Source organism: Eubalaena glacialis, chromosome 4 (genome assembly GCF_028564815.1).
Source record: "Eubalaena glacialis isolate mEubGla1 chromosome 4, mEubGla1.1.hap2.+ XY, whole genome shotgun sequence".
NCBI lineage: Eukaryota > Metazoa > Chordata > Mammalia > Artiodactyla > Balaenidae > Eubalaena > Eubalaena glacialis.
This window is the reverse complement of record NC_083719.1, coordinates 133,235,790-133,258,075: the sequence shown is the minus strand read 5'-3', so window position 1 is coordinate 133,258,075 and position 22,286 is coordinate 133,235,790. Positions and strand designations below refer to the sequence as shown.

Below are 22,286 nucleotides of genomic sequence, written 5' to 3'. Positions count from 1 at the left end.
CTGGGCCCGTGAGCCACAATTACTGAGCCTGCGCATCTGGAGCCTGTGCTCCGCAACGAGAGGCCGCGATAGAGAGAGGCCCGCGCACCGCGATGAAGAGTGGCCCCCACTTGCCTCAAATAGAGAAAGCCCTCGCACAGAAACGAAGACCCAACACAGCCATAAATAAATAAATAAATAAATAAATAAATAAATAAAAATTTAAAAAAGAAAATGGAAAAAAATCAACTGATGAAGAGATATGGCTGACTGCTGTCTGTATGTTTCCACCCTCCTGACAACTCTAAAAAAATCTGTTTCCCCTGGACAAAAGTGGCTCCTCTGGATGCTTGCATGAGCTCTCCCATTTCATGCAGACATCTCTCACGATATGCACTGAGACAGCCACATATATATCACAGGAGGAGAGGGACCCGTAGGAAGCCATTTTCCAAATGATTCTTAGAATTCTAACATCTTTGTGAGGGAGACACTCAAAGTCCTCAGGGTAAAGTTTAGAATTCACCTGAGAAAATAAATTAACCCCAGCACTTCTTCATGGTGGTATAATACTACTACTTAGGCAACTGATTTGGGGGAGGGGGAAGGTAAAATTATCTCAAATGCAATCATTCTGTATTGCCAAAAAGTTAGTGGCAAAAGTAACAAATTTGATCTTCCTTCCATTCCAGAGTTCAAAGGGGTGCTGATGGGCACATAGATTAAGCCTCATTTGACTCAGGCATCTTCAAAAGGTGATAGCCTGTGCTTAAATGCTTCCCTTGACAGAGATTTCACTACCCTTTCAAGTAGTCCTTATGAGTTAGACAATTCTAATTATTATCAACACATTTATTTAATAAACATAAAAGAGGCTCAAAGTCAAGTAAGGCGTGAACATGCCTTCCAGGAGCTTGCAGGCTAATGGGGAGAACAAACTAGTTAAACAGTGATAATAGCAGAGTGAGATAAATTAGAAAAAAATATCTGCCAATATTAAGTAATATTCGAATCCCCTTTAAAGTAAGGAAGCTTTCCCAAACCCCTGCTGTTGACACAAATTATCTTTATACTAGCACTGGTAATTAGGTACCAACACAAATCTAAGTAAACTTATCACTTCTATAAAATTCTCCAACCAAAACAAGTTTTAAGATTAAATAGAAACAAAGCTGCCAACGTGTATCATTCAAAATGGGAAATAACTGACTACTGAGAAGAATGATGACTTGCAAAACTAAACAGCATAATGTGGTACCAAGGGCTTTAGCACAGCATCTTCTGAGCATAGCATCCCTACTCTGCCATGAGCCATGTGACAACATGGCCTCTACTGCTTTTCTCCAAATGACTGCACAAGCTTTATTTTGGGATTTTTACTTCATTTGGCCCTCACGTAGGCAGACTGCATTCTCTAGGAATAAGGCCTGTCTCTGCTTATTTTCATCTTAGTCAAAAGCACTTACATTAGTGATACATGGTGCCAAAGTGACCATGGTGACAAACAAAATGTAGGCCCTAAAATCATATCCTTGGTTATGAGGTCATCTTCCAGATGGTTCAGAATATACTTATTGTACGGTTTTTAGATAATCACTAAAATGCACACATAAAATCTAAAAATCCCCCAGAGAACTCATGGCCTTTAGGCATCAGTGGAATTCCATTTGAAAAACCAAGTAAATTCTTACTTAAGGTCAACTCAAATGCTCAGTGAAGATCTACATATATCTATGTCATTCTGAACACTCTCCTAGCACCAAAATCAGGCCCTAATATATGTTCAAACATACGTGAGTCGAATGAATACGTGAAAAAAATGAACGCATAAATGATGAATGAATGAATGATTTCCCATCCCCTATGAAATCTGCTGCCATCTGGGTGTGTACAAAAGTCCAAGCTAAACACCAGGGGGAACTTCTTGCTTGTATCCTTGCAAATTTCCACTTCAGTATCCCAAAGCCCTGGCTTCCCAAAGAAGCAGTGAGCTTCACACTATGAAGGGATCTCAGTTGTATTACTCAGCCCCTTACAATTCTGCAGATCAGGGCTGTGTTGTAACAACACGGGAACACAGCAATGTCATCTCTCACTGACATTTTCACACACTAAGATCAATAAGAAGGGAAAATAAATGTCTTACAAGTCTGAAGGAAATTAGGCCTTTCTTTTCCATTAAATCATATTCTGTAAATTAAGGAAATAATCACAAAATCTTAGAATCTTATTTGCAAGGTCCTTTGATTCTAATCAATTAATTCTATGAGTCAGCTGACTTAAGACTAGAGAAGCTGACACACTTGTGCACGGCTCCAGGGTTTGTGGCAGGGCAAGAATTGCAGTCTTTGACCCTTGCAGGTGTGAAGAACAGTGAGAAATTCTTGACAAATGAGTGTACAGAAGCTAGTGATATTGCCAGCACACCAGGTGCCTTTTCTCTGACATTTATCCCAACCAATGGGGGCATTACATAATTTAGCAATAAAATGGAAATGACATGGTCAATAAATATTTATCAGGCTGTGGATATGGACATCACACATGTGATTTTTTTTCATACACAGATTATTTGAACTTGACAGATGCAATGATTATCTCCACTCTGATTTTGCGATCCTGATGTACATCAGAGGAACCTGTGGAGCTTTTAAACCATCTACACTCAGGTTAACTACATAATAATCACAAGGAATTTTTTAAAAAGTCCCCCAGATAATCCTAAAGTGTAGACAAGGTTGCATACCACTGATCTAGAATAATGTCTCAACCCTGACAATGCAGCAGAACCCAAAACAAACTTTTAACAGATACAGAATCAAATTCTGAGCTCTACAATGGAATTGGAAAGCTCCCCAGGTCATTCCAGGCATTTGGGACAGCTTATCTTAAAATGCCTTTTTTGCTGTTGTTGTTATTAAGCTAGATACCTCCCTGGCTGCTGCTGCTGCTTCTTTTTTTTAAATTGACTTTTACTTAAGTATAGTTGATTTACAATGTTGTGTTAGTTTCTGTTGGACAGCAAAGTGAATCAGTTATACCTTTTTTTTTTTTTCATAATACAACCATTTCAAGGCAAAAATCTTGAAATAAATTCTAGAGTATAAAGCAGACCAGCAGAGCTCCTTTGCTTAAAGCAAGAGTGAGGGCTTGGCCACCCTTGAAGCACTTCTACAGAACCTTTGGACTCTTAGAAACCACTGACTTTTCCCCCCATGTTAACTGACCAGCTGAGGAGCTCAAAGCCAGTAAAGGGAAGTAGTGACCTTTCAAGCCACACAGTGAATTAGAAGCTGAGCGGGGATCAATACCCAGATCCTCTGATACATGGTGTAGTGGCTGATTCTGTATGTCATGAGGGCTCTTGCACCTGCACCATACTTCCTGCCTACTTTAAGGAGTCACATAAAACAAAACATTCCAGTCTGCAATTCAAGGAAGGAAGGAAAGACAAAAGGAAGGCGGGAGGGAGGGAGGGAGGGAGGGAAGGCGGGAGGGAGGGAGGGAAGGAGGGAGGGAGGGAGGAGGACATTTTGTACAAATGATTATAATACAAAGTGTTGACATCACTTATATGTGGAATCTAAAAAAAAAACGGTGCAAATGAACTTATTTACAAAACAGAAATAGAGTCACAGATGTAGAAAACAAACTTATGGTTACCGGGGGCAGGGGGGAAAGGAATAAACTGGGAGATTGGGATTGATATATACACACTACTATATATAAAATAGATAACTAATAAGGAACTACTGTAAAGCAATCTATTACTCAATAGTCTGTAATAACCTATATGGGAAAAGAATCTAAGAAAGAGTGGATATATGTATATGTATAACTAATTCACTTTGCTGTACACCTGAAATTAACACAACATTGTAAGTCAACTATACTCCAATAAAATTATTTTAAAAAAAAAGAAAAAATAATACAAAGTGTTGCCAGCCAAACAGTATGGTAACAGATACATCTGTTATAAATAATGCTGCTTGGAAAAAGAAAATTTAGATAAGCTGAGTACATTAATTTTTCTAGTCAAAAACAGAAACATGTTGAAATAATAAAAACTTAAGAGGAAAGACAGACTCCAATCTGTGTTTCTTTTTGGTCCTTCCTGGGAGAAATTTGCTGTATAGGGAATAAAGTTGAAGTTTCAGGTCCTCCCTCATCCAAGTCCCTTCCATGGCCCCGGAAGGGGCCCTAGTAGTGTATTAACAGCATCATACATTTTTGTAAAACTCAACTAAAGTAAGATGAAAAAGACCTTTTCACCTTCCCTTTATGTTGCGTGGTTTTGGAGTATTTACACGCATTTTGAAGGTCCGAATAAGAGGAAGTTGAATTGGGGGTTCACATAGTTTGGGTGCAGTGGTATGTATTTACATGGTTTGCAGACACTTCCCTGTAGAGGTACATTATGCTAGCTCCCCTCGTATAAGAATGTCTTCCAGGAATTCTCCTTCCATCCTTGGCGCCAACTCACCAAGCATGCTGTCATGAAGGTACGCGACCAAAGGACACATTGCCATGTAAACATGTCCTATGATGGCCAGCACCAGAAATATGTGGGTACTAGAGGAGCCAGAAGCTAGGTGGAAATTTTTTTTCTAATCATCAGTTACGTAAAATTTCAAGTGTAGAATTCAATTCTCATTGACACCCAGTCAAAACAGAAATTCTCTCCTGTCAAGAATATACTCAATGCAGCACAGAAAATAAATGTTCCCCACAGTTTTTCTTTTCCTATGGAGATCATGGAAAAGAGAATTAATCAGAATTCTTGTGTTTTCAGGTTGTGTGCACCGTGTGTCTGAATTCTGTACATAAAATTGCATGCTTTATGCTTCACAACTATCAATAATTTAAAAAAAAGTTTTACTGAAATCGGCATAGGAGACAATTATCTTTCTATTGTCTACAGAGAAAGTGGTAGCACCAAAGAGCGGTCATATGAAGAGGCAATCAAAGGACATGCCACAAAAAACTGTAGGAAAAGTATGTCAGATAGTTAATTGTTAATATTATTTTTTCTGGATTTTATGCTAGGTCAGGTTTAAAAATTAATAATTAATTTCCTCATTCTAAGTACACAATCATGTTTTTTTAACTTGAATTTGTACTTCTAATTTTTTTAGTTTTTTCCTTAAAACAGCCCCACAACTTGTTCAAGCTTCGGGCTTCACCAAACCTGGAGAGTCCTCTGGTCCCTCCCATAAAGAACCCCAAGTGTAGTTCAAAACCTCAGTGGAATATCATCATAAGACGTCACTGCCTAGCTGAGCTCAATGAGAGGTACACTTATCTATGTTCCACTGGGAGGGATTTTCAGACTTTTGAATGTGTCAGAACCACCCTGGCAAACAATAAGTGCAATAAATGCAGATTCCTAGGCTTCACGCCAAGGAATAATTCAGTAAGTCTGGGGTGCATCCGAGAAATCTGTATTTTTAACAAGCACCAAAATTGATTCTGGATATAAAAGGCCCAAGGACCACGTTTTAAGAACGCGAATTTACATCCAACACACAAAAAAAGCATCCTTGGTCCATCTTTGCCTCTACTTGTGTTATTTCTCACAGGATTACCCATCTTCCTCCCGTATCCTAAATGGATGCTTTGCCATCCCTCATGTTTTCACTGCATTCCTACCCTGGAGCTTTCATTTCCATTATCCTCTTTCAGCAGTATATTGAATATTGTGCTCTTTGCAGCCTTTGGTGCTTGGTTTTTAAATCTCTTTGGCATTGAACAGAATCTTAGCTTACCTTTATAATCCTCTCCACATGCTGCCTAACTTTACTCTTATTGATGCCCAGGGTTTCCAGGTCCTTGGCAAATGCTAGAAACCTCGAACTCTCATCTATCTACTGAAACGGCCCATTCAAAAATCACTAGTGATGTCCCTGATCAAAATTCAATGTACTCTTCTTAACACACATTTTCCTTGGACCTTCTGAAGCTTTGGTCATTGCCAACTTCCCCTCCTCCCCTGGAAATTTTGTCCTTCTTTGATATTCATGACACTTCTGGCTTCTTCCCTCTATCTTTGATTACTGTCTGTCTTTCCAAACTCTCCTCTCTGCCTCTTTCTCCCAAGTTCACATTATGAGTTAGCGTTCTCTTTCTCCCATCTCAGAGACAACGTCCAGTGTCATACTTTCATTTTGTACTTCTATGAGAATTAAACTCAACTTACCACTTTTACTCCAGTTTCCCTCTCAAAGTGGACCTATCTAAATGTCTTTCATCTGTCTACTCTCTCATCAAATAATTATTGATTATCGATCAAATTCCATATACTGCGGGAAGGGTCTCAAGATACCACAGGCAAGAAGAGTTAACTTGCCTTTATGAAGCTCACAGGCTGGGTGGTGGGGGACTACGTACAGTAAATGCTTAGAGACAAAATGAAACATGTGAAGTATCTACACTGAAATGTATCTGGTAATGTTAAAGAGATCATCACAGGATGAAAAGTATTTTATATACACTCATCTAGAGAGAACTTTATAAGGATGTAACATTTATGCTGAGACTTGAAGGACGAGAAAAAGACAGCAAGGTGAGGGTAGGGGCAAAAACCAAAACTATCTCAGGCAGAAGAAGGAAAGCAAAGGCAGGTGCCCCAACGCAGACAAGGCCTGTGTGACTGGCTGTAATGAGTGAAGCAGAGATGGGAGTGAGATGAGGCTGAAAAGTTGACTTGAGTCAGATGATGCTGGGCCTTGGAGATTGTAGTACGAAGTTCAGATGTTATTGAAAAGTCATTGAAAACCCACGGTAGAATCTGAAACAAGGGAGTGATAATCTGATTTATAAGAGTATAGCAATGCCTAGACCGCAATAGGTGCAGAATAAATATCTGTCGTTTGATGTGATTAACGCTCTTATTTTTTCCCTCCCTCTATACCAATCATGCATCAAAACATTCTCAAAAATTGAATAATTTAGCAAAAGTGAACCTTGATCAGTATAATATACTCCCTAAGACGCTTACTTTTATCTGTGGCGGCGCACCAGGCAGGTAAATTTGAAAACAGAATCTTTCTAAGCAAATACACCCTCTTCTTGAGAATCACAAGACAACAGTATTTTCCATCAGTCATTGGGAACTTCTTACAGTGTCATACAACATATTTTACAGTGATATATGTCACCTCTCTGAATATATCCCCAACTCTTCCAAGTATTTAAAACTTCCTTGAACTCTAGTAGCACCTAAACAACGGATGTGTGTGTGTGTGTGTATGCATCTATGTAAGTATATGTAATTATGCATGTGTATGTATAATTATATATATATATATATATATACACACAATTGCATATATTTGTTCAGTGAATGAATAAAAATCAAGCCAATGCTAAATTGCAAAGCATATCCTCCAGTAATAAGTAAACAGCTATAAGATCAGAAGCAAAGGAATGAAAACTTACACACCTTGCCTCCGTTTCCTAAGGCACGTGCAACTATGATATATTGATGTTAAGTAGGCTTAACTACAAAGCATTACTCTGCTCCTTCATGAGGCTATTTTCAGTGTTCACCTGTTCATAAACAAATCCAGTTGACTTAAAGATAATCTGGTTTTTTTGCACACAAAATGCAATAGGATTATATTTCCCAGAGAACGAATGTAGTGAAACTTTCTGTTGCTTTGCCATTAATACGGAGGAACCACCAATCATCAAGGCAATGTCATAATATAATAACCACCCATAACCATGGCTAATTAAATAGTTGCCAAGTATAACACACATGGGATTTCCAAAGAAGGTCATGCTGGATGGGCATTTTAAAAGCATGGTTTTGAGCTGTAACCTCATGGTCTCACGCATCCAAATGTTCATACTTGGGATCATGCAGCATTACAGAATCAAGGCCTTGACACTAATTTAATATGACAATCTCAAGGAGAGGATCCATTTTTATGACTTGGACTTGTGAAGAACTTCCTCCTAGGCTGTGTGGCCTGGTGTCACTTCTGTCTCTGCTCACACCACCAAGACCTCAGTGACTCTGCTACCTGAAGCTTTCTCCAACGGCCTCACAAATGTCCAACATCAGTCACAGAAGCCATACGATTTGTACAAAGCCCATGCTCGCTATAAAGTGTTTACAAAGATCCTTGAGCCGAGCCAAGCCCAGCCTAAGTGGTACCTGGACCCTGTAGCTGTTGCCCCTCTAATTTAGGAAGTCACATTAAATGCCCAGCTTAAGGCTCTCCCACACTGACCTTCAAAATGTTAAATCCCACTACTTTGACACGCCTTTGACATCTTAACACAGAAACCAGCCTCATCATACTCAAGTGGTCATACCCATGTTCACTCCCCTTCCTAAATCTGGTTAGGTACTAAATAGTTGCTGGAAAATCTTATAGTGCCCTCCTTCCTACATTTTATCAGTTGATATTAGGATGATGGAAGGTCTTGGGGCAGAAACATACACAGCTGGCACATTTCATGAGGCTGAACACCTATTCTAGAATAATACTGTTAGAAACCGTCACTTTCTGTCTGCGTTGTGTTTTTGTTTCAGCTGGATTCTTCTTCAGGAGAACAGATGTTTTCTTTATTTCCTCCCCAAATAAAAGAGGTATCTAGAAACAGTTACAGTATCTGCATTATCAGTCTGCTGTGCAAGAATGCATTATGTTTTGAGGGATGATTAAAAAACAATCAGTAAACCTTCTAAAGACACATCAATGTTATCAAGTTTCTTGATGATTTTTCTCTGGAGCCTATAAAATTTTATGGGCCATGATCCACTCTACTAATAGGGCTGAGGACAAGGAGGCATTGGCAGGCATTTTATTAAGGCTTGCTAGACTCTTCTACCCACTAGGCTTCATAATGTCTTGTTCCATAAGGGGACTTACGGGAGTGATAATGAGTGCAATTCTCTGTACAGTTACATACCGTGGGGCAAAGAAACGTGGCAAAGCACAGACTTGGCTGTGGAGGAAACCCCAATCGCAAGCTCTTTTTTAAACAGAAAAAAAAAACTTTGACCATCTACTATGTGCCAGGTACCACAGCAGATCCTGGATATATCTAGGTCTTCAAAAGGAAGAGTAAGATATTTCTGTTTTCATCAAGCTTGTATATTAATGAGAGAAATGGACAGTAAACAAGTAAACGGATGAAACCATTAGAACTAAAGTTAGGTGGGAGGAAGGAAACAAAGAAGGTTCCATGACAGAGAGTAGAGGGTGACCCACACTGGTCATGGAAGGCCATTCTGACCAAATGACAATTAAGGTGAGACCTAGAGGTAGAACAAGTTTTCCAGCAGAGGACAGAGCAAGCACTTCGGCCTTAAGAGCATCCTCAAGTTTAAGCAGGATGGCCAGCAGGGTGGGCACTGAATGAGCTCAGAGGGGAGGGTAAAGGAGGACTTTGCAGAGAGAAGCTGTGGACTAACTATACTCTGCCTTCTAGGTTATGGTAAGAGTACAGAATTAACATGGCTAGACTAATAAATACACTTACTTAGAAATAAGACAAGTGATACCAACCAAGTGAGCTAGGGTTTGTTAACGCTGCTGCGACATCTTACAACTTCCAGAACATTTAAAAGTAAACATGCATTACATCACTGTTTACAACTGTAACCAGTTTATATAAATAGCAGGAATAAGTTCTCTCCCAGGTTCATTACAGTTTCTAGAGTTTGTTGTAAATCTGAGTCATTTTGGATTATCTTGGCACGTAAATAGTTTTGCATTACCAGGTTAATTTTGAGGTCTTGGATTTAAAATTACCTGCTTTCAAGGGTTGTTTTCATTCAGCCATCCATACAAGCCTTCAGTCTTGGATTGCTAATGTTTGGCACAATTTTGACAATGGTAATAAACTCCTCACTTTTAGCTCTGATATAACAATCAACATTTTTTCCTTGTAAAATTCATCCAGAAAAGTAAATGCCTATTTGTATGAAATGGTCCAGGAATGGCATGTTCTACTTAAACAAATATTTGGACTAATTTAAAAGTTAGGTATTCCATCTTTTAGTTTTTTAAGAATTCGAATATGTAAGTGTTGAAGAGTTTTTACTGCAAAAAATTAGACAAGTGCATGTATTTAAAAGAGCTGAAGAAGATACAGTTAAGAAAACCTTTTTCATTTACACTTTCAGCCTTTCTCCATAGAGGCAACTATTACCAGCCTTCTTCTTATCCCTAAAGAAATGTTCAATACACATATAGCCTTTATCCAATATATACATTCAAAGCATACATACACACATTTAAATTTTTCTTTTTCACAGAAAGAAGGGCATATTTTCACTCTTTATTGTTCTTAATCTAACTTGGTCCATTTACATAGCTCAGTGATAGTCCCAGAAAAAATAAAGAAATCTGGTTTTTTTTAAAGTTAGTTTTAAATTGTATGTGTACACGATATTTAACTTAATCAACTCTTTAGTGGTGAACACAGGTTGTTTCCACTGATTTTCTGATACCAATGTTCATTTAAACAAATGAATACTTACTGGGTATTACCATGTGCTGGCACTAGTCATTCAGTGGTAAAAGACAGATTCCCTGCCTCTTGGACCTTACATTTTAGTGGAGGAAATGATAAACAGATAAACAAACATCTAGTTTGTCATACTTATTCTTGGGATAAGTCTTATGAATAAAAAAGTAAAGCCAGAGAAGGGGACAGGCAATGACCAGGGAGGCTCCCGTCTGTAGGACGGTCATGGACAGCCTCTCTGTGGTGGAGATATTTGAGAAAAAAACATGAACGAGCAAGACGGTAAAGCGTGAGGACATCTGGGAGTAGCACTCCAGTCAGAGGAAACAGCACCAGCAAGTGCAAAGGCCCTGAGGTAGGGGCTTACTTGGCATGTTCAAAGAACAATGTGGCTAGATCAGAGCATACAAGGGGGAGAGTGTTTGAAAATAAGCTTGGAAGTGCAGGCAGAAGGAATGCACATTGGGTCTTATACGCCACAGTAAAACCACAGGTATGACACTGATTGTGACAGTAACTATCAGAGAACCAAGGTGCAGGAGTGATCAGATTTTCACTTTGGAATCACTCTCACTGCTCTGTAAGGAACAGACTGCAGGGGACAAGAATGCCAGTAGAGAAACCAGGGGCCTGTGACTCCTGAAGTCACCCAAAGAGAGGTGACAGTAGCCCAGATTTGGGTAGAGGTTGAGTGAGAAGGTGGCCAGCTGCTGTATTTGGAATCTATTTGGAAAGTAGAGCTAACAGGATTCGCTGATTCCCTAGACCTAGGGTGTGTGCAGGAGTCAAGGAGAATGCCAGTGTTCTGGCATGAGCAGCTGGGCGAATGATGGTGCTATTTATCAGGATGGGGAACACTGGGAGGATAGTGGCTCATGAGGCAGGAGGCAAATGGAGTGTGAGGAGGGGAGAGAGAGAGCTCTGTTAAATCACACTGATTTTGAAACGCATAGAAGAATCCATGGGGGTGGTGTCACAAAGGCACACAGAAATGAATCTGGAATTCAGGGGGAAGACTGGGCTTAGAAATGAAATGTGTAAGTCTTCTGCATATGAGTATTATTTAAAGCCACAGGAATGGGGCATACAAGTTTCACATATGTCCAAACAGAGCGCTCAGAGAAGCCCTGAGATGCTGAATTGCTAGGTTAAGGTATGCATGTGTGTGTGTGTGTGTGTGTGTGTGTGTGTGTGTGTTTTATAGATATTATTATCAAAGTTTTCCTCCAAAGTTCAATACGCCTTCTATTTAAATTCAAAATATTTATCTCTGATGAATTAGAAGATATTTCAATATAATTACAAACATTAATTCTCACTGTCCTAGAGATTTAGATTTGTGAGGTGTCAGCTGAAGTCATTTCAGACAGAAATATCTTTGTGAAACACACACACATATTTGTTCTAGGCATTTTCAGATACATTAGCTCATACATTCCTGACAGCACTCTGGGGTATCAATCTTATTAAAACTATTTCATAAATTAAGATACCGAGATACTAAGGAATGAAGGGATGTTCTCAAGGGCTCCTAACTAGTAACTTGGTTAGGGTCTGGACTCAAATTCAGGCCCAATTTTCCTTCCAGTAGACAGAGAATGAGGCAAAGACCTAGCTTTCGCTGAATAAGATGCAAAGTATTTACCACAATGTTCATTGCAGCACTGTTTACAGTAGCCAGGACATGGAAGCAACCTAAGTGTCTATCAACAGACGAATGGATAAAGAAGATGTGGCACATATATACAATAGAATATTACTCAGCCATAAAAAGAAATGAAATTGAGTTATTTGCATTGAGGTGGATAGACCTAGAGACTGTCATACAGAGTGAAGTAAGTCAGAAAGAGAAAAACAAATACCGTATGCTAACACATATATATAGAATCTAAAAAAAAAAAAGGTTCTGAAGAACCTAGGGACAGGACAGGAATAAAAACACAGACCAGACGTAGAGAATGGACTTGAGGACACAGGAAGGGGAAAGGGTAAGCTGGGATGAAGTGAGAGAGTGGTATGGACATATATACACTACCAAATGTAAAATGGATAGCTAGTGGGAAGCAGCCGCATAGGACAGGGAGATCAGCTCTGTGCTTTGTGACCACCTAGAGGGGTGGGATAGGGAGGGTGGGAGGGAGACGCAAGAGGGAGGAGATATGGGGATATATGTATATGTATAGCTGATTCACTTTGTTATACAGCAGAGACTAACACAACATTGTAAAGCAATTATATTCCAATAAAGATGTTAAAAAAAAAAAGATGCAAGGTATTTAGAATGACCATTTAGGTATATTTAGTGTGAGATGCATTTAAAAAGGGCATATACACTGCCACCACCTGACAAATCTGTTTTCCTCAGGTCCTCTCATGGCACTATTCCAGGCATTTGGACACATCAAAGAGCAAAGCCACCGGTCCCTAATCTCATGGAAGTGGCAGGAGGCAGCGAAGGGAGAGACACATAATCAACATGAAAATTATGTTTGAAACTTCTGTCATAAGACAATGGGGGTTACAGGTAAAAGAGCAAAAAAAAAAAGACAAGAAAAGGCAGATCAGCAGTGGTAGGGGGTGAAGAGCTGGGCAGGTTCCACCTTTAAAAGCATGAGAAAGGCTGACCTCATGGAGAAAGTACAATAATATCTGAGCAAAGACTGGAAGCAACCTGGAGAGTCAGGGAGATCTGGCTTTGCATAACACTCAGACATCATTCTAAACGTGGTCCTTGACACTGTAAGCTGAAAACCAGGAAAGAATGTAAACTGAACACCCTGAACAGGAAAAATAATTTCAAACACTGAGAGCAAATTTAATAGTGTCACTTTCACATGCAAAGGGCACTGCATCTACCCATTGTGGCCTCGTCTATAACCAGCTTTCTTAATAGGAGCGACAGATTGTTTCCAGCTACCCTGTGTTGTACAAATCCAGGGCTTCTTACATCCCCATGGATGATTCTGCCCAGAACCAGATGATGACAATTGTAGTCGGGCCTCTACAGTACGTCTGTGACTTGGGGACCAAGCTGTGTAATAAAATAATAATGAACATGACTCAAACACTTAAGATCAGAGAATGAGACACAAAGCTTGAAGAGGACATGGACAGTATCAAGTCATGATTTAACAGATGAGAAAACTAGGTTCAGGGAGGTGAAGTGACTTCATCAGGGTCACAGAGTAAGCTACTCACAAGACCAAAGTCTGCTAAAACTGAAAAACAGCATGTTTCCCACGAATTCCAGGCTTCAGTCTTTTCAACTGAAACTCCTGTTTGACACCACTTTCATCAACCACCATACACATGCCTTTGAACAATACCCAAAGGCAAATCACAACAAAACCACGTTTCCTAACACAAAGAATACAAAACTGTTGATAAATACTTGCGTAATGGTTACCATGTACCAGACCCTGTTCTAAACACTATACTGAACTTATTTAATTGTCACAGACATATAATTATGAGGCAGGTGCTAGTACTATCCTGATTTTACAGTTGAGGCAACTGAGAAACAGAAAGGTTAAGCAACCTACCCGAAGTCATTCAGCTTGTTAAAGACATAGCAAGAATTTGAACCCAGAGTGCCTGGGTGAAAACTCTGTTCCAATTCTTGTGTTAAATGTTTCCAGATGTGTGTATATACTTAGTCAGGAGAGTGTGATTACTAATTAGGAACATGTTTTGGTAACAGTTTCAGCTAGAATTTCTCAACATGGGTAGTAATTTTAAGACAATTCTTCATATACTTATTGAGGGACTACTATATTTCAGCCAGGGTACATGTTACTCTAAGTATAGGCATTTTTTCCCAGGTAATAAATCATCTTTGATATGTCTCTGAAACCCAAAAATTTTTACAGCATCATGAAAAACAGTTACAACAAATTAGGCACTTCCTTCTATAGTGATTCAATAGTTCCACAAAATTAGCATTGATCCAGCAGATTCTCCTTTGACAACTGTGTTTGGCAAGGATCTTTAGCTATTACCTGTGCTCTCAAATGCTTGCAGGGAAATCTGTGGTCTGAAAGGAAAATCTCTTCATCTCATTTTTAGTCATGTTATTTCTTAAAAAAAAAAAAAAATTAAAGTGTCCAGAAAGAAGCAGGAAAACAATAACAGCTAAAAGTTATTATGCACTTCCCATGCCTTCACATACGTCTGTATGTACACATGAACATATGTATATATGTTTATTGAGGTATAAGTTACTCCTACTGCAATACACAGATATTCACTACACAGCTCGAGTTTTACAAATCTGTACATCTGTGTAAAAAATATTCAGTCAAGATAGGGAACCTTTCCATCACCCTAGAAAGTTCCCTCATGCCCCTTCCTCATCAATCCCCATCCCCAAAGGCAGTGACTGTTCTGATTTCTATCACATTTGAAAATTTTAATCCTAAGTACAATTCTATGAGGTGCTGATTCCAAGGAACGTCTAACTCAGACCCATGCTCTTGGCCACCATGCTGTTCTACTGCATTTCTTCCTAGTGAACACTTCGCCCATCTCAACAGTGTCCTCTGAGAGAATTAAGTCATGATGTCCTAACTTCTCTCTTATGCATCTAGAATGGTACTATACGTACCACCCTTGAAAGAATTGAAAAAATGGTCACTCGAATCATTTTCTATATTCTGTGGTTCAGATGAGAAACCCTATTGAGAGCTTACTGATGTCAGATCAGGCAGGTGGGGGTCACTGAGTGAAGCGGACATGTGCCCTCTTAAAGCAACAGGCGCTGCCCAAATCCCCCCAACTGCTACACTATGAGAAATCAGACCAGGGATACCCTTCTGAAGTTTTTTCTAGATAATCTAGATATCTAAATTTGTACATAATATCTCAGTACATGTAAATGCTTTGTAACTAAGTCGATTTTTAAAAAACACTTCATGAGTCAAAATGTGTCCACAGGCCAGCCCTGGATTGCCAGTTTGTGACCTGGTGTTTGCATCCTCGGCCTGGGAAACACCAGGATTAGCTTCATCAGCAACAGAAGGGAGGCCACAAACCTCCGAAGGTCACAGCCAGCCCAGGAGGTAATGTCTATCATCGCATGGTAAAAGTTCTGCTGTCCAGACTCTGGTCTACTACCAACCCTCCTGCCCACTGAGGGAAGCCGATGACTTTGGTAAACAACTTGAACAAATATAAGAGAAAAAAGAAACTGGCAACAGGAAGAGGGAATGGAATAAAAACACAGAAGGAAAGAGCTAGAAAGAGTAGAGAACACTAGAGAGGAGAGAAGACAACTACAGGTAAGAAGAGGTAGCAAAGGACAGGCATCGCCAGGCTTGAAGCACCTTCTTTCATTGACTACACTGGCCCAGGACCACAAACCGAGTTGGAGTGGAGACAACAGGGTGGTGTGGAATGACTTGCTTGGAGAAAGGAGCTCTCTCTGATGTTTATTTATTTACTTATCTATTTACTCTGAGCTTTATGAGAGCAGTTTCAGTGCTTAAATATTTTGACCCTGGGAAATAACGGCAGGGTTTCCAGGAATTCCAAAATATATTATTTAGAAGTCAGGGAAATCACTAGAGAGTCCGATCCTGTCACCCTGGCAAAGGACCGTGGTCTGAACAAGGAGGAAATTTCGAAACCCCAGCAAAATGGTTTTTATCAGGAAACTGTGCTCACTGTAATAGGTGCCACTGCATTACTGGATAAAAAGAATAAAGCCATCGCTTCTGTATCCACCTACGCACCCGGAGCTCCATTAGGACAACCACCAGCAAAGATTTTGAGCAAATCAATCTCACAGGATTTATACGCTTAGTGAACCGTGGTGACACGTCCCTCCCCCAGTCCTGCACACCTGTTCAATAGGCCACAGCTTACATGGTTTCCTTTACAGAAGGCACTTCACACTTGACAAAAGGAATCTGAAACCATAAGAAAGATGACCACCTTTCTGTGTGGCAGCAAAGGTGAAAGAAAAAGGACAGTGGAATCTTCAGAGAAATTAAGGCAACAAAGAAAAAGTAACCTGGATCACTCAGCATAAAACCCTCCTCTGCTGACTGTCTCAATGTTTCATTTTATCATTTGATCTGCCTATTTCATTCTTTGTCAGTTTGCCTCATGCTGAGATAATGTTAAGCATATACAGCTGACATACTTAAGTCCTGACTGTGTGCAAGGCACCATGCTAAGGGCAGTCTAAGCACAAGCTCACAACATACTACGAGGTAGATGCCACCATGTTCATTTTAAAGATGATACAATTGTGGCTCACCAAGAGGATGTAACGCGTCCAAGGTCACACAGCCAGGGTCACAGTTCAGGTCTGTATGCCTCGCAGCCTGGGCTCACGGCACAATGTAATCACTCTCCTTCTGCTACAAGATCATCCCACCTTCCACTCTTCTTTCTTACTGGGCTGCTTCTCACTTACAATCACCCTCTGCCCCTTTGGTTCACAGATGTAGAGTGTCCTGTTCATGGAACACGCCCTTGTCAGATGAGTGGAATTGAATTCAGGGAACAGTATTTTTGTCAGGAGGAGGTTACTTGGAATGTGTTCAGAGAAGGGTAAAAAGAAAAGTGCAGGAAAAGATAAGGGAGAGATAAATAGTTCAAGACATTCATAAAGAAACGGGAGAGCTTGAGAATAACAAAAACCATAGAAAATGAGAAAGAGAAAACACTTTACAGGCATCTCATCCTATTTTACAGATGGAAAAACTGAGATCCAGCTCTTAGTGGACTCAGAGCCTATCTCAAGACTTCTGACCCCCGTTACCCTTACTCCCTCTCTCTTCGTCTCACTTCTGTACCAGGTCCTCCTACCACCCTCAAATGTGCCTTAAGAGAATATGACAATGGCCATGGGTTACAAAGTACAGAGATGCAAATTTGGCCTAATCTGAGGAGGCTGGAGATGAGAAACAATGCCCCCAAGCTGCCTCGCAGCACAGTGAGGTTCTCCGTCACTGAACGAATTACTGACACATCTGGCTGACATCTGTCAGTGATGGTATAAATGGCACTGTTGTAGTAAATAATGATTTAGCTCCAACAGTATTAAACCAACTCAGTTCTGTGGACCAGTGTCCACACTGGTCCAACAGAATAACTTGGGGAGTTTTTAAAAATAGAGGGATTCCCCAACTCTAATCTCAGAAATTCTGATTCAGGAGGTTTTGAGAAACCATGGAACCAGGTGATTTCTGAGGGACCTTCTAATACTAAGACTTTATTACGTTACTTTCTCTAGCATGGCTTCCAAAGTATCACTCAGCTCTCATTATTAAGTCAACACACATAACAAGTAGCCCACTCCAGACTCAGAGTCAAGGAACAAGAAGCACTGCCATTGTCTCTGAACGCCTGTGTTCTCTAGGCAGGTGACACATCTTTTCTAGTCTCAGTGTTCATTTCTTTAAAATAGAAGCAATGGACTCTTAGAACAGTGCTAGAACTCTTGATCTGGATCTGTGGGCTCCTATTCCATACCCAGAGGACCTCCACCCATCCTGGTAATGAAACTGCATGGGGCCAGTAGGCACATGACCCAGTTCTGGGTGTGGATTCTGAGAAGTGAGGGGGAGTTTATGTGGGAGAGTGTCCCTTCCTGATTAAAGGGGCAAAGGCTCATGAGGAGAAGTATTTTTCCCCTTCGTGTCCTGCCACCTTTGTCCTGACTTGAACATGACACATGGAGATGAACAAATGGACAGTGGAGCAGGAAGGAAACTGGTCTTTAGGGACATTGCTCAGCTGCCACAGAAGTCCTGGACTGTCCAGGTGTAGTCTACATCTATATGCACAAAAGGTAAGGCTTTATATTTTCCGACTCTATGAGCAGGGTTTCTATTTCTTGCAGCCAAATGCAATCTTTACTGATATAGCATTAAAACTCTCTTTTCAAATGAAATCTCTTGCAAAATCCCAATATATGAAACAAATAAAAGTGGCTGTGCTATTTAGAAAAATGGATGGAGTGTTTCCAGAGCCATTCCTTCCTCTTTCCTGCAGAGGTTCTTCCATGGAACCAGAACTGGCCAAAATCGGTACCTCTTAAGGTAGAGTCTCCAAGGCACCAGGGATTCTCGGATTTTCTCAGGACTCTGAGAGTTCTCTGCCAAATTTGTTCTTGTACTTTTCTTTCTCTTTTCTTTTGATGTACTTATTTTATTTACCCAAATTTTGTCCTAGGAAACGCAGATCCAATTCATGACCTATGGCTACTACCATGCAGTTCTGGTGTCTGCATTTGTACTCAGTGTACAATCATGTTGGCGATAAGTGATTTGATTCTAATTGTCATGAATAGAAAAAGGAGCAGAGTGTAATATAATACAAAATGAAACATTCCTTCAAGGTGCAGATCAAAGGACCTCATGGCATGCAAATGAAGGTACATTTGAAGAGAAAAAATGTCATGGAAGAATCAAATCTATATCCAGGATATAAGAGTATGAGTGTCTAGAATCAAAATAATCACCAGATAACTGTCAGCCCCATGTTCATGGTGAGGCCTTATTAAATTCCAGTAAAGCATCCTCTACCTAAAATAACAATGTTGATAACCTGAATACTATTACTTTACTTTGTATTTAATTCATAAATTTATTTTAGTCTTATAGATGCTAAAGAATGATTAAAATAGAGAGGTGATTACCTAGGTGGGTATTTTTGGTTTGTACATATTTAAATAGCAGTATAATAAAAGCAGTTAAATCAACAATGGGGGCATGGATCTTTTCCCTCACCCTGTTAAAAGGAGTCTTTATATTACCCAAGTCAAGAAATTCTGGACTACAGGATGGCCCTAATCCCTTCCAGATGGTCAAATCCATAATTCCATGAACGTCCTCACCTTATGAAACTAATATTAAATACTTTCACCAACAATGAGGTACGTGCCCCTGGAGGTTTTTAAAAATTAAAAAAAAGAAATAAAATTAAATAAATTCATGCATTAAAATAAAGCATATGTATCATTCTATATTCCTTTTCAAAAGTTTGTCTTAAGGATGAAGTGTATGCCGGTAGGGCTTAGAACAAGCTATGCTCACTGCCATCCCTCCCCCATCTCCACCTGGTCCCTTCACTCATCACTCCCAGCAGAACTATCTCTGGATGGAACAAATATGGGTTAAAAATAAGGCCTTAGGAGCCTGCTCCCTCCTCACTTAGGAAATCTGAACCCTTGGGCGATACTATTCTTACAAAATGTGCTTTCTGATTGTTTCCAGAAGGCACAGTGGAGCAGACTGACCGTGGGGTCTTCTATTGTGAAGAGGGTAAAACAATTCTCCTCACTGAGGCCATGGTTTAGCCACACACTTCAAGGTGAACCAATCAGTGCCCGCTGGGCTTTGCTATTCTAGTATGTATGTTTCATTCCTGTGCACAGATCTCCCTCTGCCCCTGCTGCCCAGTTTGTGGTGTGGCCACTCCTCCCTCCCTGTAGCCTGTACCTCTGCCCTGGATTTCTTCTTCTCTACCCTCCCACACCCCTCTTTTTTTTTTCCTTTTCAAATGTCCAGGGAACTTGATTTTCCCCTCCTATACTTCTAAAAGAGGGAAACTATAGAGATTCTTCCAAGTTTCAGGCAATGCTGTTCGTACCCCTGCAACCTGAAGTTGCTATTTCACGCCTGCTCTGCTCAAGGCTCAACGCACACTAAATTTAGAGGAGTATGAAATTAGAGCTCACAGTCTCCTTTTTCACTGGCAGTGTGTTTGGCTGTGGTTCACGTTGTTTCCTAATCTCTTGGCATCTTGCTCACTCCATAGGCAACCCAAGTGTAGTCACTGTCTGTCCTATCTTATCCCACGTCCAACAGTTCCCAAACCCTCTTCATCCCAACCCAACCCAAAGATGACATTCATGAAGAAAATATTTGTGTGCCATCTCTCAGAATAAGAATTCCTGCTGTCAGTCACTTACTTCCTAATTCCCTCCTCCAAGTGCAAAACTGTGGAGAAAATAAAATTGCTGACTGAGAGGGCTGACTTGCCACCAACAAAACACAATGCCTGCGCACTTATCCTAAGTCTTACTCAGACAAAGATATGAAAAAGTCCAGCCCCCCCCCCCCACTCTTTATTCACCCATTAATCTAACTCTCTACTATCAGCTACTTGTTGAGAGATTTTAGAACCAAAGTAAATGCACACTTATTTTATTGATGTCCACCCTAAGAGGTCTAGCCACTCTTCTGCTATTCAAGAAGTAGCCAAGAACTCATTCATTCAGCTGTTTCCCCAGCCAGACTCTTGGCCAAGCCCCCTTTAGAAAACACCATTGCTGTCGCTGATGGTTCTGCCAGTAATCACAAAGCTGTAGTGAGATTGAGTCCAGCTCTTTCAGAACTGAACCGTGTTCTTAAGTGCAATTATATTATGCTATGTATTTTCTAAATGTTAAGTATAGAATAAGATATAGCTTTCGGGGGAGGGGTAAAAATCTGTATTGCATTATAGTTGATATGTATTAAAAAGAATTATCCAAAATTTGATTTTTTTTTTAAAAAAAATCACTCTTTTCAGTAAGGTGTAAAATAAAATCAATTGATCAATGAAATAAAATTCACATTATTATATGTCTGTCTTTTAACAATGATTTTGAGTATATTACTGTTTTCTGTGACTCTTTAGTTGTCTATACTTCATAAAACACAGAAGCATTTTTTTTTGAGGGAAGAACTGCCAGTTACTTCTGCAATTCAGAAAAAATTGAAAATTATTCTAGAAACAGAATTACTAATGTTGATCCAGCATATTTCTAGGCAAATATATCACTGAGCTCCTTAATGACAGTCAAAATCCCACATAATAATAAAAGATGCCAGGAACTCATATACACATATCTGTTCCTACACTCTGAAAGTGTGATCCAAAATAGAAACTTCAAACGCCGATTTCCTCTAAAATGAGAGCCATTTTCTGCTAAAAATGCCCCTCTCCAAATCCTCATGAAGCAAAGAACACAGTTTCATCTAAAATTATATTTCCTGCCAACGAACTGTCCTTCCCCACAGAAAAGTTACAGACTGTTGGAGCAGGGTGACAATACAAGAGTTCACATACTTTTCTTTTTCACAATCGTGTTGCCAGCTCAACCCTAACTTTCCAAAGCGCCCTGCCGAAAATCACCTCTTGACGGGGGCTGAGGGAAGAAAAGAGTACAACCCCACACCAAATGTTGAAGTGATGGAGTTCTAACTTGTTCATACACATACACACAACCTCCCCACGCCCCCCCATACACACACACAAACACACAGAGTACTTGCAAACAAACAGCAGGCTTAGAAAGTGAAGAGAAAGCCTGGAAATGCAAGAACCGAGCAGTTCCCTACCTCTCCTCTGCTTCACAAAGCGGCTGATGAGAATCCCCTACGATCCAGGCGTGCGTGGAGAGGCTGGAAGGGGGCGGCCGCTCGGCCGGCCTGCAGAGGGTGAGCAGGCCCAGCCTGTGTTCAGAAGCTGCCCCAGTCAGATTTTCCAACTGCAGAATTGCAGCCAAGTCCCTGCCCATGCCTGAAGAATTTCCTGAACAGCATTCCCGTGCTTTTTCTGACTGCTTTGAAACCGTACTCTGCCTGTACTTCAATACGCCTTTGTCAGGCCAACTCCCACCTACTGGGCTGTCTTCAGCTCTCAATGGGAAACACGTGTGTCAAACACAGACTGGCTCCCCTGCCCCGGCGCCCATGGGGGCTGCTGGGCTCACACTCACAACCACAAAGGCAACGGCTTCTAGAACTAATACTGATTTCTCAGTCACTCTCCACGCGGCCTCTGCTCTGTGGCGCTGGATGCTGAAGCTGAGTCTCCTTCTCCTG

At 40.4% G+C, this 22,286-nt stretch overlaps 1 protein-coding gene across 1 annotated transcript in view; it reads right to left on the bottom strand.

Moving 5' to 3' along the window:
• Positions 1-21,966, bottom strand: part of SGCD (sarcoglycan delta) — a 407,112-nt gene extending 385,146 nt beyond the window's left edge. Inside the window, exon 1 of the mRNA XM_061188369.1 lies at positions 21,801-21,966. The gene's annotated coding sequence lies outside the window, so the exon portion shown is untranslated. The remainder of the gene's footprint in view (positions 1-21,800) is intronic.
• Positions 21,967-22,286: the final 320 nt, after the last annotated feature.